Source organism: Callorhinus ursinus, unplaced genomic scaffold, assembly GCF_003265705.2.
Source record: "Callorhinus ursinus isolate GAN/ISIS: 27379988/994484 unplaced genomic scaffold, GSC_fseal_2.0 scaffold11, whole genome shotgun sequence".
NCBI classification, from domain to species: domain Eukaryota; kingdom Metazoa; phylum Chordata; class Mammalia; order Carnivora; family Otariidae; genus Callorhinus; species Callorhinus ursinus.
Genome location: NW_027397073.1, coordinates 24,277,689 through 24,295,393, shown reverse-complemented (window position 1 = coordinate 24,295,393; position 17,705 = coordinate 24,277,689). Strand labels below are relative to the sequence as shown.

General features: G+C 38.5%; 1 protein-coding gene across 1 annotated transcript in view; it reads right to left on the bottom strand.

Moving 5' to 3' along the window:
• The window catches only part of DYM (dymeclin), a 342,784-nt gene that overhangs the window by 300,800 nt on the left and 24,279 nt on the right, over nucleotides 1–17,705 (bottom strand). The gene's annotated exons all lie outside the window — the stretch shown is intronic.

Here is a 17,705-nt window from a genome sequence, read left to right as displayed (position 1 = left end):
ATATGGCAAGGTATGGAAAATGCTCAGCACATGGCTCAATAAACGCAAGTTCCTAACCCACCACAAAAATAAAACAAAACCATATGTAGTAAACTATCAAATCTGCATATATTTATTCTTTAACACACCTTACAAGTAATTTACCAGTCTTCCCCTGTCTTCCCCCCCAAAACACAGAGGGAAGGATAAAACAAAATTCAGTAACTTTTGAGGTAGTTTTACACTTTTTGTGTCAAACAACTGTAGGTGATCTGGTTTGATTTTATTTATATTAAGGTTTTACTATAGAAGAACAACCCTAGTGCATTACCAAGGAAATCAAAAGTCCTTATTCACCTAACAAAACTTACCAATTTTAAGTAACTTTTAGTAAATGGCAGAACAGAGACTTACATCTAGGTAATTTTTCTTTTTTAGAAGAAAATGGTTTTTAGGGACACCTGGGTGGCTCAGTGGGTTAAGCGTCTCAAATAAAAATTTTTTTTAAGATTTATTTATTTATATATTTGTCAGAGAGAGAGAGCGCACACAAGCAGGGGGAGCAGCAAAGGGAGAGGGAGAAGCAGACTCCCCGCTGAGCAGGGAGCCGATATGGGACTCGATCCCAGGACCCTGGGATCATGACCTGAGCTGAAGACAGACGCTTAACCGACTGAGCCACCCAGGCGACCCTAAAAAATCTTCTTAAAAAAAAGTTTTATTATTGTAAAAATGAGCCATACTAAAGACACAAGGTAACACCATACAGCTATGAAAACTACAAAATTAAAAAAAAAAAAAAAAAAGAGTGACAACATTAAATGCTGGCAAGGACACAGAGAAACCGGATCTCACACACATTACTGGTGAGAATGTAAAATGATATAGCCACCAGAAAACAGTTTGGCAGTTTTGTATAAAACCAAACATGCACTTAGTAACTACGCTTATCATGGTGAGAATTTTGTTATGTATACAATTATCATCTCACTAGGCTGTATACCTGAAACTAACATGTCAACTATGCTTCAACTAAAAATAAATTAAAAAAAAATAAAAAATAAAAAAACTTCAACCTGCACTTACCATACAATCCAGGGACTGCACTGTTGACCATTTATCTCAAAGAAATAAAAACTCATATTCACCTGAAAACCTGTACACAACTGTTCACAGCAGCTTTACTCCTAAGAGCCAAAAACTGGAAACAATCCAAACGTCCTTCAGTGGGTCACCGTTTCAACAAACTATACACAACACAGACTACTACTCAGCAACAAAAAGGAATGAACCACCGATATACACGCCAACCTGAAGGGACATCAAGGACAGTATGCTGAGTGAAAAGAGCCAATCTTGAAACGTTCACATATTGTATTATTCCATTTATATAACTTTCCTGAAATAACAAAATGACAGAGACTGAAAACTGATCAGTGGCTGCCAGGAGTTAGAGATGAGGGGGTGGGGGGCACATGAGACAAGGGAGCCTTGTTGGGATGAAAGAGGTAAGCATCTTGATCGTGGTAGTGATTACACGAGTCTACACATGTGATAAAACTGTAGAGCGCTACACACACAAATGTGTGCATATACAACTAACTACTGAAATCCCACCTTTTGTGGAGTGTACCAATGTCAGTTTCCTCGCTTTGATACTGAACTATAGTTATGGGAGTTGTTAGCACTGGGGGAGATGAGTGAAGGACATAAGGGACCTCCCTGTACATTTCTGGCAACCTCCTGTGAATCTGTAATTATACTAAAATAACAAATTTTTAAAAAGTAAATCATAAAACTAAGCTGCACACACCTATACAAGAGTTATATGAATAAACACATTTTTAAAATACAGACTTATACACAATTTGGGTTGAATAAATTATACTATATGAATGGTTTTTTAACTGGCTTTAACCACTTAAAATGCTGTGGATCTTTTCCCCTTTCTATAAACATGATCATTTGTAATGACTGTAATGTTATAGTGTGCAGATGCATCATTTTAATTTTTTTTATCAATCTCCTTACTCATGAACATTTAGGTTGTTAGCAATTTTCTTTCATAAACTTTGCTATGAATGCCTTTACACATGTATCTTTCTACATATACTTCTGAACCTGTCCAATTATCTCAACATAAACTCCAGGAAATGCAATTGCTAGGTCAATGAACACTTCTGTTCTAATGAATATTGCAAATTACATTGCAGAAAGATTAAAACAATTACCATTTCCGCCAAAAGTGCGTAAGTGTGGCTTATAAGCCCACACATATTCCTGATTTTGCAAAATTACAAGCCCAGATCTTTTGACACCAAATCCTGTGATCTTAATACTCAGATAAGCATATACTGACAGAAAGCAAGCATAAGCATCTATATGACAAACACAGAATTTCTTTTACCTCTAAAATGGCGTATTCAAAGGAATTCATAAAGAATGTTATGTCTAACTGGCAAATTATTATCACGCCACTGTAAATTCTGAGCAAATTCTATTCAACACCACCAAAACTCTTTAATACAAAAATGGACTGCCTGGTACGTCCATTTTTGTATTAAACAACATGGGGGCCCATCAAGAACTACTGTACAGAGAGTTTACAACTGCTTTGGACTTAAACTCCATGTCACGGTCCTCTGACAAAGAATTCTGGCCTTAACTTCAAAAATGGTACAGTGAAGGGGATAAAGAAATGTTCAGTTTTGACAGAAAAAGAAAAAAAATTAGCAAATATTAAGTAAAAAATTGTGGCTATTTTTTCATTACAGAAATAGATGATCGACTATATCAGCCACTTATGCAGAAAATGTCTCCAAATGTCTTCAGCCACAATTCACGAGGTGACAAGAAAGAATAGAAACCACCTTATCCCAGCTGGTTAGATCTGCTCTCCACCACTACCTCGCCGAGACCCTGACATCCCTTCGTATATGGAAGAACAGAAAGGCCAGGGCTCGGTGTTAGAGCACACACTCCTTCATTCACCAACACGGTACCACTGTGAGATGGTGAGCAGTTTCCAAAACTAACCAATAAACAAGAAAGAACATTTGTTGGTAGGGGAAAAAAAAGCTAATTTCATACGCAGCCTGTAGTTCAAGAATTCAAGTTTCTGCAACCAAAATAAATATATAAAAAGGGTCATCTAATAAACTAAATACCTATTCCTGTTAATTGTCACCCACGAAAATATGGAGGAGTTATTTACAATATTTTAGTCAGCTGGTGTAAGAGGTCAGCCAGGCTATGGCTGCCAAGCCAAACACTCACCACTGCTGTGAGCGGGAGTAGCACAGTTAGGCTGATAACTGAACTGACCTGTGACCCGTATCATGGAGCCAGTAGTACCAACCAGAAGGAATTGTTTGTGGCCCTTTAGCAGTCTCCACAATCCAACACTGGTTCCCCACCCACCTCTGGACTCTTCCATTTCTTTTCTACCAACCCATCTGTCTCATTCTTCATCTGTCCACACTTTGGATTTCTGAGTAACACAGAGGTACCAAGGGATAATGCCAGGCCAGGGTGCTGGCCCTCGGGGATTAAAGAAAGAAAGAGGTTGAATAACACATAATCTTAGAAAAGAGGCTTACCAACTGGTTGTAAAACAACACTGCAACCTAAATAACAGTCTTACCATACTCTCAAATACTGGGTTTCTGCATAAAAGCAGATTTTTTATTTGTTTAAAGATTTTATTTATTTATTTGAGAGAGAGAGAGAGAGAGAGAGTGCACACAAGCAGGGGGGAGCGGGAGAGGGAGAAATAGGCTCCCCGCTGAGCAGAGAGCCTGACTCGGGGCTCAATCCCAGGACCCTGGGATCATGACCGGAGCCAAAGGCAGATGCCTAACCAACTGAGCCACCCAGGTGCCCCAAAAGTAGATTTTTTTTTAAGTTTTTACACTACAGAGAAAAATATTTTTAAAAACTAAAGATGTGACTAAGTATACACTTAGCAGGACTTCATTAATTTGAACTCCACTAATTGAGAATTTCAGCTGTTTGTCTAAAATGGAGTTTAAACGGACTTTCACATTATATTTTAAAGAAAGTATTTCAACAAGGGAGGAGAAGGTTTAGAAAAAGTGTTTAACATCTAACAAAAGAAATGTGTTTAAAGGGCCGCCTGGCTGGCTCAGTCATCAGAGCAAGCTACTCTATCTCAGGGGGTTGTGAGTTTAAGCCCCACGTTGGGCATATAGCTTACTTTGGGGAAAAAAAAAAAACTTTCTATAATTTTTTTTAAGTGAAAAAGGGGGTGCCTGGGTGGCTCAGTCGGATGAGTGTCCAACTCTTGATTTCAGTCCTGGTCTTGATCTCAGAATCTTGAGTTCAAGCCCCATGTTGGGCTCCACACTGGGCGTGGAGTCTACTTAAGGAAAAAAAAAAAAAAAAAAGAAGAAAAAGAAATGTGTTTAAGGACTCTGGCATATTAATTGTTGATGTGGAAATAAATTTGCTGATTAGATATAATTTGCAATTTGTACAGACCTATAAACTTTTCAAAGTGCTCTCACCATGGTTATTTCACTTGACTGCTTTCCAAAAACCTGAGAAGCTGACTGAGGAAATAGCATTCTCATTTTACAGGTGACAGGAACAGAGAAGCCAAGCAACTTGCCCAAGGTCACAATGTAGGAATAAACACATCTAATGTCTAATGCTCTTCCCATATGAATACTATTTAGCTTCTGTCTTTAAATTTTTTTTAAGATTTATTTATTTGAGAGAGAGAGAGGGAGGGAGGGAGTGCAAGCAGGGGGGAGGGGCACAGGGAGAGGAAGGAGAGCAGAAGACTCCCAGATGAGCTCGACTTGGGGCTCACAACCATGAGATCATGACCTGAGCCAAGACCAAGAGTCAAATGCTTAACCAACTGAGCCACCCAGGCACCCCTTAGCTCCTTTTTTATTAAAGCAAACCCATATAACATCAATCTAAAACACTACCACTAACTACTTGGAATTTCTATACATACCTAAAAGGAGTTATGCCATACATGCATTATCCACTATAAAAACTATATCTATGTTATGATTAAAATCATGTAAAGCCTATGTGAAAGATAAAGAACTAAAGGGAACAGAAAATTTTAAGCCTAATGAGGAAAGTGGCAGGATGACAGATGGACTTTTTTATGACTGTTATGGAATCATAAACTATAGGTTTGGTCAGAAAGCTAAATTTTTAAATTTATATACTCCCTAATTCACAGCTTTCAGCAATTTAAACTGGTTTTACTGTACTTACTTCAAGCACACCCATCTTCTACGTGAATCCCAATAACAACAGATGATAAACTCACAGTTCAAATCTTATTTAATGAAAAGCTGATGGACAGAAAGCTGTTGGGGGTAAATTATATGTAGATTTCTGAACACAGATTTGCTGAATGATCATACTACAGTTATGAGGTTTAAAAAAGAAACACTGAAAATTCTGCCATAAAATGATTTCAAAATCGACAATAATGTCACTTTCAGCCCACAACACATACTCTGACAAAGATATAATGTTTTGTCAATTTAAAACACAACCTGAGTAAATAAACAAGTAACCATTCAGCAAAGTATGGAAGCATTTCTGAAGCCTATTTTTCCCCTTAGCAAAGAGAAAATTACAGAAATCATTCACAAAACTAACTAGAATCAGCCCATTCAGTGGTTAAACTGTGGGAATGTTAATGTTTTAAAAGGGCCTCTTCATGGGAAAAAGTCAAAGGATAAAAACTGCATATAAATTTATTATAGCAATTTTTAATGCACCAAGCAGAACCAAAAAGGTGTTCATATTCATGTGATTCACGGACAATCCTATATGCTGTCATTCAACTGCCAAGATGAAAGGAACTATAACTATTAAAATGTCAGTTTCAGTAGCCACCATGCACCATAATACTGTCTTTATTTTCTCAAGAAAGTAACAGAAAAAAATGACTTCAAAACCCAGATTCCAACCAACACAGTGAAAAAAGGCAAGAAGGGAGTACCTGCAATAAAATGTACTTGCCCCTTACTTTAATGTTTTAAACAAGGCTAGTTACATTGCCCCCATTTAAATTGTTAGTTTGAAGGAGCAATCAACCCGGGCCAAACTCAAAGCATCTCCTAAAGGGATCTTGCATAGAAAGGTATAAATGAAAGAACAGGAAATAAAGGTTTTTGACTCAAGATGTAAAAACTGAACTTCTTTTGGGCCCTCCACTGGAGAAAATAAGATGCAAAAAAAAGGTCTCAAATTATTTCTTCCCTTAGTCAAATGGTGAGGACGTGCAAATGTCTGATGGCAGAAACAGTCCATCATACATATAATTTATGTATGTACCCCGAGACCCACCTCACCAGCACAGCAGACGCCTTCAATTTCAGAAGCACTAATAAAACTGACAGCAAGGATGCCAAAGAGAATAAAAACACAGCAGCAGAGACAGGCATCAAAAATTCAAAGAAAAAAAAAATTTTACAATCACTGAATTGTTTCTGTCAGTTAACTTGTGACCAAATTCAGTAAAAGTCTCTTTTCCTGTTTCTCAGCTGAGGAAACAGATGAAGAACCTCTGAGAAAGGATCATTCTATAAACAGAGAGAAGATACACTCCACTCAAGGCAAGGTTAAAATACTGGACGGATTATCCATCTACTTGCGTGTCTTAAGTGTAAATAATGTAATCATTACCTTTACATTGTAATTAATGGCACTCAAACATAAAGTACCAGTTATTAGGACATACTAGGCTTTGAAAGTGCTTGGAAATGTGAACAGATAATCTGGTGATTCTTTACTCAAAGACTGTCATATAACTTAATGTGGCAGCTCTTTAACCATTATTTGAAGCTCAGTCTGTGATTATGCTTCCAAATGGAGACTGTGTAGCAAGAAGGTCAACAGAATCCACCTCTGGAGCTACAGAAACTGGGTTTAAATCTGGTCAGCATCAGCTGTGAGCTGTGTGATCTTGGACAACCCCCAGGTCTCTGTTTTCTCGCCTGCAGGCCCTACGTCACAGACCTGATAGGAGATCTACACAAGGACAGGCACAGAGGGCAATGAGCGCAGCATCAGGCCACACGGTAAGTGCTCAGTTAACAACCGCTACATTAACAATCATGTTTGCATTAGCCAAGTCCCTTGGCTGAATATAGATATTTTTTATAATGTAAGAGGGATCCCTGAAAAAAAAAATCAGATTGGTAACTGGAACCTAACAATGCTGCACAGAGATGGAGAATGGGGGCGCCTGGGTGGCAAAGTCGGTTAAGCGCCTGATTCTTGATTTTGGCTCAGGTTGTGATCTCAGGGTCGTGAGATTGGGCCCCACCTCAGACTCTGCACTCAATGAGGAGTCTGCTTGAGACATTCTCTCCCTCTCCCTCTGCCCCCCAACATGTACTCTCTCTCAAATAATCTTTAAAAAAATTTTATTAAAAAAAAGAAATAATGTTTAAAGGAATGTGTAAGTACAACAAACTGAAATTTTAAAAACATGATGTGATGTGGTATGTGCATACTATGGACATTATTCAGCCTTTAAAGGAAATTGAGGGGCACCTGGGTAGCTCAGTCAGTTGGGCATCTGCCTTTGGCTCAGGTCATGATCCCGGGGTCCTGAGATCGAGCCGCACATCGGGCTCCCTGCTCAGTGGGGAGTCTGCTTTTCCCTCTGCCTCTCCAACCCACCCCTCCTCCCACTTATGCTCTCTCTCGCTCACTCTCTCTCAAATAAAATCTTAAAAAAAAAAAGGAAAATGACACATGCTACTGCATGGATGAACCTTGAAATTATGCTAAGTGAAAGAAGCCAGACACAACATGCCAAATATTATATGGTTCCATTTATATGAGGTACCTAGAATAGACAAATTCATTGAGACAGAAAGTAGAACAGAGGTTACCAGGGGCTGGTGAAAGGAGAAGGGGGGAGTTATTATTTAATGGGTACAGAGTTTCTGTCTGAGAAGATGAAAAATTTCTGGAAATGGACACTGATGATGACCATACAACACTGGGAATATACTTAACACCACTGAATCACACACTTAAAAACGGCTACCACAGTAAATTTCATGTTATGTAAATTTTCCCATAATAAAACAAACTATGTGAGTAAAATCTTTCCATATTATAGGAGAGTTAGTAAATTATAACAGACTCAATTCTCAAATACCAGCATGAAAACATGCTCATCTCCAGACTATCATGCAACATAAAAAATCTCTAACATGGCCAAAAGTGCCTACATAATTTGTTTCCTTGCTCACTGTTCTGCCTTTTGCCATTCCTCTAACAAGCAGAAGTTATTCCTGCTGCAGGTCCATATTCATACTTGCTGTTCCCTCTACATGCAATACTCTTTCCCCAGAATTTGCATGGCTCAGTCCCTGATTTTGCTCATGTCTCTGCTTAAATACTGCTTCCCTGCAGACCCTCTATCTAAAGAAATCTAAAGAAATCTCCTGCTTCTATTTGCTCCCATTCTGGTCACTCTCCATGACCTTGCTCTGCTTTATTTTTCTTCACTGTACTTGGTATTTTCAGAAACGATTTTATAGATTTATTTCTTTACTTATTGCCCATCTCCTCCACTAAAATACAAGCTGCAAGAGGGCAGGAACTTCATTCCTCAAGTTCACTGAAACATTTCCAGCTCTTAAAAACTGCCTGGCACAAATAGAGGGCATTCAATAACTACTTTTTTGGTAAATAAAATTTTAAAATTCACATTTACTGGAAAGGAAATGTGTCATACAGAATACACTAATTTTTAAGTTGCATAACAATAATACAGTATAATCCCATATTTTCAGGAGGAAAAAAAGATATAAATACACATAACTACCTGTAGGTACGTGCATTATAAAAAGTATGGAAGAATATATACTAAATATCAACAGTGACTTTCTTTATGTGATGAGAATACATGACTATTTTCCCTTTTGTTTTCTTATTTTCTAACCTCCCTACAATGAAAGATTTGTGTGATTTGAAAAAAGAAAAAAAGAGATGATTTTACCAGACAAGCAACTGCTAAAAACTCACTCCCCTTACATAGTTAGAAATATGCATAAAGACTTGGCTACAATGAAGTTCATCAGAAATTTACATATAATCACAAAAAAATAAACAACCAACATGTCCAACATTAGTTAAATAAATCGCTGACATGATCCGTAAGATGGAATATTGTACAGCCGTTTAAAACCTATATTGTAAGAAAACACAGACATGAGGAAAATGTAAGTTAAAGAAAGAATATGTAGAATATGATACATTTTTTTTAAGATGTTATTTATTTGAGAGAGAGCAAGAGCACAAGCAGGGGGAGGGGCAGAAGGAGAGGGCAAGCAGACCCCCCACTGAGCAGGGAGCCCGAAGCGGGCTCAATCCCAGGACCCCAGGATCACCACCAGAGCAGAAGGCAGACACTTAACCAACTGAGCCACCCAGGTGCCCACGATGCAAACATTTTTAAAGGAGAGAATTGATGGCATATACACCAAAATGTTAATAATGGTTACTTCTTTTTTCTTTTCTTTTCTTTTCTTAAGTAGGCTCCATGCTCAGGGAGAGCCCAACTCAGGCTTGAACTCAGGACCCTGAGATCAAGACCTGAGCTGGGATCAAGAGTCGGACGCTCAACCGACTGAACCACCCAGGCGCCCCAATAACGGTTACTTCTGATTGCTATTATTTTTACCTTTTTGCCTCCTTTGTGCTTTGCTGCAAAGGTACCAAAAGCAAACACGCATTACTTAAGCATTCAAAAACATGAGCATAGGCAACCCTGTTGACTGTGCCAAAAGCCGCCTTCTTGCCTTGTTTGAGCGCCATCTAGTGCTCAGTACACATGATACCATTTTCGCAATGCAGTCAAGGTTTCTTACACACTGAACATTATGTAACCATAGAAACAAATATCACTATCCCCCGTGTCTGACCTGATTTCTAAAACAACTGAACAACTGATTCAAAAGAGTCATAGGATTTCCGATCTTTAGGATAAAGCAGTTATCAGAAAAATCGGTTAGATTTCTTTTCTTCATCCCTCAAATATTTTAGACTAACTCTCAAGACAGACAGACTCCTTGAAGAAGCAGAAACTCAAGCCACTATACCTGCATTATGGTGTTTTATCCTCCCCCAAAATCTAGACGGTAGGTATTATTTCCATTTTACAGAAGCATCAACAGGCCCAGTGGAATTAAGCAGCTTGCCTAGATTCACAAAGCTGGTAAGTAGTGGGGCTGAGGTGCCAGACAAAGTTGGTCTGGCTCCAAAATCTGTGCTCCCCCTACCATGTTTCACTGTCTCCATTTTTCACAGGTCACCAAAAAAATCAATGCACCTCTTGGGAAAATGATTCTCATTCTCAATTAGTATACAAGCATGTGGGCCTCTAAAAAACAAAACCAATACACAAGCCAAAAACAGAATTATAAATACAGAGAACCGGTGGTTGCCAGAAGGGAGGGAGGTGGAGGCATGGATGAAATAAGTGAAGGGGATTAAGAGGTTTAAACTTCCAGTTATAAAATAAGTAAGTCTTGGGATAAAAAGTACAGCAGAGAATATAATCGAGAATACTGTTAATGACGTTTGGTGACAGATGGTGACTATACATTGTGGAGAGCACTGCGCAATGCATAGAATTATTGAATCACTATGTTATACAACTAAAACTAATATAACATTGTATGTCAACTATACTTCAATAAAAATTAAGTATACAAGCTGTCACTATATTGCTGAGTATTGCTCTCAAAACTAGAACTGTAAGCTCATTAAGCACTTATGTTCAAATCAATTATCAAATTAAAACAAAAGAATGTTTAAAACACATTGTGCTGTCTACTCTTCTGTTGGCCATGTCAGTTCCATGAGGACAGCTGTCTCACATTTGGTTCTCCTGCCCTACTTTCTCCTTTCCTGCTCCTTCCAATCTATCATTCAGCCAACCCAAAAAGAAATCTCCCTAAAATAATACTTTCACTAAATCCATGCAACAAGAACCTACAATTCTAATTCTCAGCTTTCTAATAGGTGTGGCCAAAAATAAGCACCCTTCTCCAGGTCACCAGACCTGGACAGCTCCATCACTTTACCCTGCAACACCATGAATCATGTTGGGAAGTGTTTTCAGTGATCCGTAAAATCCATTCCCAACCTATTACACTTGTTTCTCATACCCTGCCAACACAAACTAGAAGAATTAATGGAAGTCATTTGGTCATACTTTGCTCACAGCACAAGAATCAGTTTTGTTGTTTTTTTTTTTTTTTTTGAGTAGGCCCCACACCCAGCATGGAGCCCAACTCAGGGCTTGAACTCACAACCCTGAGATCAAGACCTGAGCCGAGATCAAGACCTGAGCCAAGGTCAAGAGTCAGATGCTTAACTGACTGAACCACCCAGGTGACCTCACAAGAATCACTTCTAACCATGTATACATGGCTATGCACTGTGGCATTTATTTGTAATGTAATAACAAAACACTGGAAGAAATCCAAATGGTTAAACTATATGGCTATATTAATTTTGGTATATTCAGGGATGATATGCTATGCCATCAAAAAGAATGAGGAAGCTAATATACAGAAGGCTCTTCAAAATACAATCAACGGAAAAAGCACAAAGTGCAAAAGTATATATAATATATATTATTGTCTAAAACAAGGGGATGTATGTGCATGTGTTTGTAAATGCATGTGCTATGGACTGAATGTTTGTGTCCCCCCCATACTGCATATGTTGAAATCCTAACCCTCAAAGGTAACAGTATTAGTAGGTGGGCCTTTGGGGGTGATTAAGTCATAAGGATGAAACCCTCATGCATAGGATTAGTACCATTATTAGAAAGGCCCCCAGAGAGCTTGCTCACCCCTTCCACCATATGAGGAACAGAGAAGGTACTTCGCTGTGCAACAGGAGGAAGGCCCTCACCCAATCACGTTGGTACCACAAACTCAGACTTCTGGTCTCCAGAACTGTAAACAATAAACTCCATTTGTTTGTAAGTTACCGGGTTGGTGGTATTTTATTATAGTTGCCTAAACAGACTAAGACAACATGAAACGTCCCTTGAAAGTACATTTAAGAAGACTGGTAACATTGTTTGCCTCTGGGGAAGAGAACCAGACATATGGGAGGACAGAGGAAGAGAGACTTCCCACTTTTTAACTTCTGTGTCTTTTGAATTTTGGACCACAAGAATGTATTATCAGGGCGCCTGGGTGGCTCAGTCAGTCAAGCATCTGACTCTTGATTTCGGCTCAGGTTGTGCTCTTGGGTCGTGAGATCGACCCCCATGCGGGGCTCCATGCTCAGTGGGGAGTTTGCTTGAGATTCTCTCCCTCACATGCACTTGTTCTCTGTCTCTCTCAAATAAATCTTTAAAAAATAAAGAACGGGGTCACCTGGGTGGCTTAGTCGGTTAAGTGCCTGCCTTTGGATCAGGTCATGATCCCAGGGTCCTGGGATCGAGCCCCACATCTATTTCTCCCTCTCCCTCTGCCTGCTGCGCCCCCTGCTTGTACTCTCTCTCTGTCAAATAAATACATAAAATCTTTAAAAAATAAAAAATAAAGAATGTATTATCTTTCCAGACAAAAATAAATTATAATTTTTAAAATTCCATCTACAGACACCATGGCTCTTGCATTTCATCACATCATCTGCCAATGCCAGAGAGGGCTCTAACCACAGGACAGGCCCCTGTGATCATCATTTCCCTCTGGCAAGCTAGTGTCCCACTGGTCCACACCCACACACAGAACTGTGTCCTGCCTCAATGCCTCTGTCCATGCTCTTTTCAGAGGCATCTGAATTCTCTCTTTCCTGCTCTCTCCCTTTCTAAATCATTCACCTCCTTTGGGGCTCTGTTCACATTCCAAACCTCCAAAATACCGACTATGTAATCCTGACCATCCTACACGGTATCCATGTACCTTCTGACACTGTTTGTTTAGAAAATGACAACTGATCCTATAACTGATTAAAAAAAAAAAAAAAAAAAAACACTGAAGAAGTAATACAGTGGACCCTGAACAATGCAGCGGCTAGGAGCACCAACCCTTACAAAGTAGAAAATCCACGTGTAACTTCGGACCCAAAACCTAACCTCTAATAGCCTACTGTTGACCAGAAGCCTTACCGATAACATTCAGTATATTAACACATATTTTGTACATATGTATTATATACTGTATTCTTACAATAAGTTTAGCTGGAGAAAAAGACTATGCCATTAAGAAAATCATAAAGAAAATACATTTATAGTACTGTATTGTGAAAAATGTGAAAAAAATCCATGTTTAAGTGGACCTGCAGAGTTCCAATCTATGTTGTTCAAGGGTCAACTTTAATTTCTGCTGAAGGACAGAGTGATGACCACAGGTGATGCAGTTAGAATATCTAATAAAATGAAAGCCTGATCCTGGCCTTTCTACTGAAAATCTTTCAGTGGTTCCCTCTGATACCAGGACAAAATCAAAACTGCTTAATATTTTCTACAAGGCCCCTCAAATTGGCCAAATCCCCGCTGCTCACCTCTTCAGTTTTGCACACCTGCCACGTCCTTCCTCACCACTGGGCCTTCCCTCGGCCGCCCCGTGACTGCGGCCAGTCCCCTCCTGCTCCCGCCCCCTTCCCTCTGGCCCGGGGCTCTGAGCATCACTCCTGCTTTGGATGCCTCCAAAAGGAGTACTGGTCGAGGGACACAGGGGTAGGGAAGAGGCTTTCATTAAATATCCTTTGGTACCTCCTGGGATTTAAACCAGAAGTGAAATAAATAAACATACGCCACTTCCTTCTGGAAATCTGTGACTCGCCCTGTCCCATTCTAACTCAGACACTGAGCTGCTGCTGTGTTCATGCTTCCCAGTACTTCTTCTGTAACAGCCTTTATCATACTCCACTGCACTCATCTATTGGTTTACAGATAGACTATAAGTCCTTTGAGGGCAAGGGACATTACCCAGTTCCTCATTATATCCTGAGAAGCAAATGAGTAAATAATAGCTTATAAACAGTGAAAGGTCATCTGGTCCAGTCATTCTCAGTGACAGGCATGACACATATTATAAATGTGTTCACACACACCATACACTCATGTGCGGATACTCAGATGCCCACGAACCAAAAAAATAATAAGCAGTTTTGTTTCTTGTTTTTGCTATTATTCAGTAATTTAGAAATGTATAAAATCAGCCATGCAAGTAATTTAAAAATATTTTATCAAGAAAAATAAACAGCATGTTACTTAAACTTCACTCTTAATCTTGATTTCATCTCAGACTTTTGCTTCACAAGTAATTTGAATAAGGTGATAAGTTAAAAACTACTGAAGAACCTAAATAGGATTTTGCAATCATGCCTGGAAACTCTAACAAAATCTGATTACTCTAGTGCCAAAAATAAGTTATAGTAAGGAAGGATTAGATTAGTCCTAAAGGCCTTACAGTTTCTAAAAAATTGGCAGACACCAATTTTTGGCTGCAAAAATGGACTGTACTTGAAAACAGCACATATGGGTCCAAGGAATTCCAGGAGTGAGCAATCTCAAAAACGTCCAGATTCAGAATCTTCCCTACAGAGATTCATCTCAGTCCTGAGTAATTCACAAAGTAGGTAATCCCGTCCCTGCCTCTGTCAATGAGGTGGTACCTGCTAGCTCAGAGTCAAGTCCTACAGGTCACACGTCAAACACCAGCACTGAGGGGGTGGGTGTCTCAAACAAAGCGATAGAGGTGCACCACCGCAAGTGAAGCCCCTGGGGCTATTCCCCCCACATCCACGATGTGCAGTGTATTAACTTTCAGCTTTTCACACTTCCTGCGATTCCTGTATACTTTTCTGTATAAACTAGGGTGGATTAAGAAAAAGGAATGACATCCAAAAGAACACATGAGAGCAGCAAAGGATCTTCGAGAAAGAGCAATAATTAGCAAAGTGAACTAGAGAGGTAAACTCCAGAGGGTTAAGAAATAGACAGAAATGACTAACACCTTATTCACTGTTTCTTAAGCAGTCCATCCTGCCCCCAGTACTCCAAAGTGCCAGTTCGGCAGAAGTCAAGTCCATGGGCACACAACACAGCCTTCTTCTTCTCCAAAAGTACTTGGCTATTTAGGTTCTTTTCTTTGCCATTTAACTTTTAGAATCAACTTATCAAAATCTCTCCACCTCACCCCTCCCCACCCCCGAAAAAAGCTATTGGGATTTTAACTGGAATTGCCCTCTCTATAGGTCAATTGGGGAAGAACTGACTTTTTTATGATAGTCTTCTAAATCTTCTCCATTTAGTTAAGTCTTCTTTAATGTCTTTCAGAAGACACGGAAGTACACTGTACTATAGTTTACGTAAATGAAAAGAGGATTTGTTTTGACAACAAATGATGAAGTCTCCATATGCCCTTTTTTCTCTAAGTATTATTTCAACAGGCGCAATGGTACTCAGTGACAACTCCTCAAGGATTAAGGAAGTGGTTTCAAAATCTGCTGACGCTACAGCTGTCTCCAGTTTGACCTCTCCTGCCCCTCCACAGCATCTTTAAATTTCCAAGGGTCTCAGAAGCAGTGATAAGTACCCGCGCTTCATATAATTTGCAACTAATCCGTGCTATCACATGAACTGCAAACTAAGTGAAACAGATTCTGAGGCCCAATCCAACTGTATCCAGAAGTTAGAAATTAAATTTTATTGCCAAAATATATAAATAGTTCACAAAAAGGAAATGCCAATAATCCTTAACCCTCAAACGCATAAAAATAACCTTGATCACTAAACAAAGGCAAACTGAAACCATAAGGACCACAACACACATACGTAATTTTTTTTTTTTTTTTTAATTCACCATAAAAAGACAAAGAGACAGTCCTTCCAAGCCTGGGATTGAGGGAGAGGGGAAATACTTGTCACCATTATACTATTTTCATTACTGAAAATTGATAAAGGAAAAGAATTAAGTGTTTACCCTTATTTAATAATATAGTAAAAACTGTTATTTTCTATAACCTAAATGATGAAGGAAAGCTCTGCTTTACAGAAAAATTCCAGTTAATAAATGTAGAAGAAATGACCAAATTAGAAATACCACCATTTTGTAATTACTTATGAAACAGGTGATTCAGACCAAAATCATCAACATACTCAAACCTCTGAGCAAATTTAGCATAACTAAAACCACACATTTTCTGTATCCTGATGTTATACAGTATGAAGTATATAAAATCACTTACATAATACCCTTACCAAAACTGTTTAACTTTTATCAAGGCTTTAAATCTGACTTCTAGTTTACAGAAAACACAAAAAATAAAGGAAAACACATTATGAGATATGAGAAGCAATCAGGTAAATCAACAAGGTAGAACATTCTACAGAAAAACAGACTCAATTTATTCAAAAAATTAACAGCATGGGGAAAAAAATGTGGCAGGGGCTGGAGAGTGAATACTTCTATTCTAAAGACATTTAAGAAATATAACTACCAAATGCAACGTATCCACCTTATTCAGTTCCTAATGTTAGCAACCCTTGTAAGACAACAGGGGGAAAGTCAATATGGACTGGGTAGGAGGAATTATTGTTAATTTTGTTAGGTCTGATAAGGGCATTATGGTCACAGAAGAAAACATCCTTATTTTACTTTAAAATACTTAAGAAACAAAAGTAGATAAAGCAAATATGGAAACAATCCAAATGGTATTAATTATGAATGGATAAACAATATATGGTATATTCATACAATGAGCTACCACTCAAATAAAAAGGAATGAAGCATTGATACATGCCACAACATAACATATTCACAGATTTCGGGACTAAAACATCTTTAGGGGGCCACTATTCCACCTGTCACACTAAACCTGTTAGAGAAAAAAAAAAAAAAAAAAAATTTGGGACACCTGGGTGGCTCATTTGGTTAAGTATCTGCCTACAGCTCAGGTCATGATCCCAGGGTCCTGGGATCGAGTCCTGCATCGGGCTCCTTGCTCAGTGGGGAGCCTGCTTCTCCCTCTGCTTGCCACTCCCCCTGCTTGTATGCTCTCTCTCTCTCTGACAAGTAAATAAATAAAATCTTTAAAAAATAATAAATTAAAAATTAAAAAAATAAAAATTTTACACTGTAGATACTGAATATATGGGAATTCAATATTCTAGTCACTCTACATTATTATTATAAAAACTGATAGACACACAAAGTTAAAAATGAGATAATGGTTTTCATGTATCAAACTGGCATAGGTCAAAGAGTCTAAAAATGCATTAAACTGACAAAAATGTGGGAAACAGACCTTCCCATACTCTGCTATAGGAGTATAAATTGGTGTGACTTCCATGGAACAGTTTAGCAATATCTACAAAAATTATAAACACATAAAAAAAAATAAACACAGAACACTCTAACCCAGCAATTTTACTTTGGGGAATTTATACTAGAGATGTATTTGCACACATGGGAAATGATGTGTACAGATTATTTGTTGTAACAAAAGCCTAAAAACAACATCCACAAACAGAAAACTGATTAAGTATATTCTGCAGATACTCTGCAAGCATTTAAAAGAATAAGACAGTTGCATATAAGCAAATATATACACACATACATACATACACACACACACAAGATACATTTTACTTAACTGTGGGGGGGAAAAAGCAAGGACAGCAGCAGAAAAAGAAAAAAGTAAGCGTAGGACGCTAGCACTTGTGTTCAAAT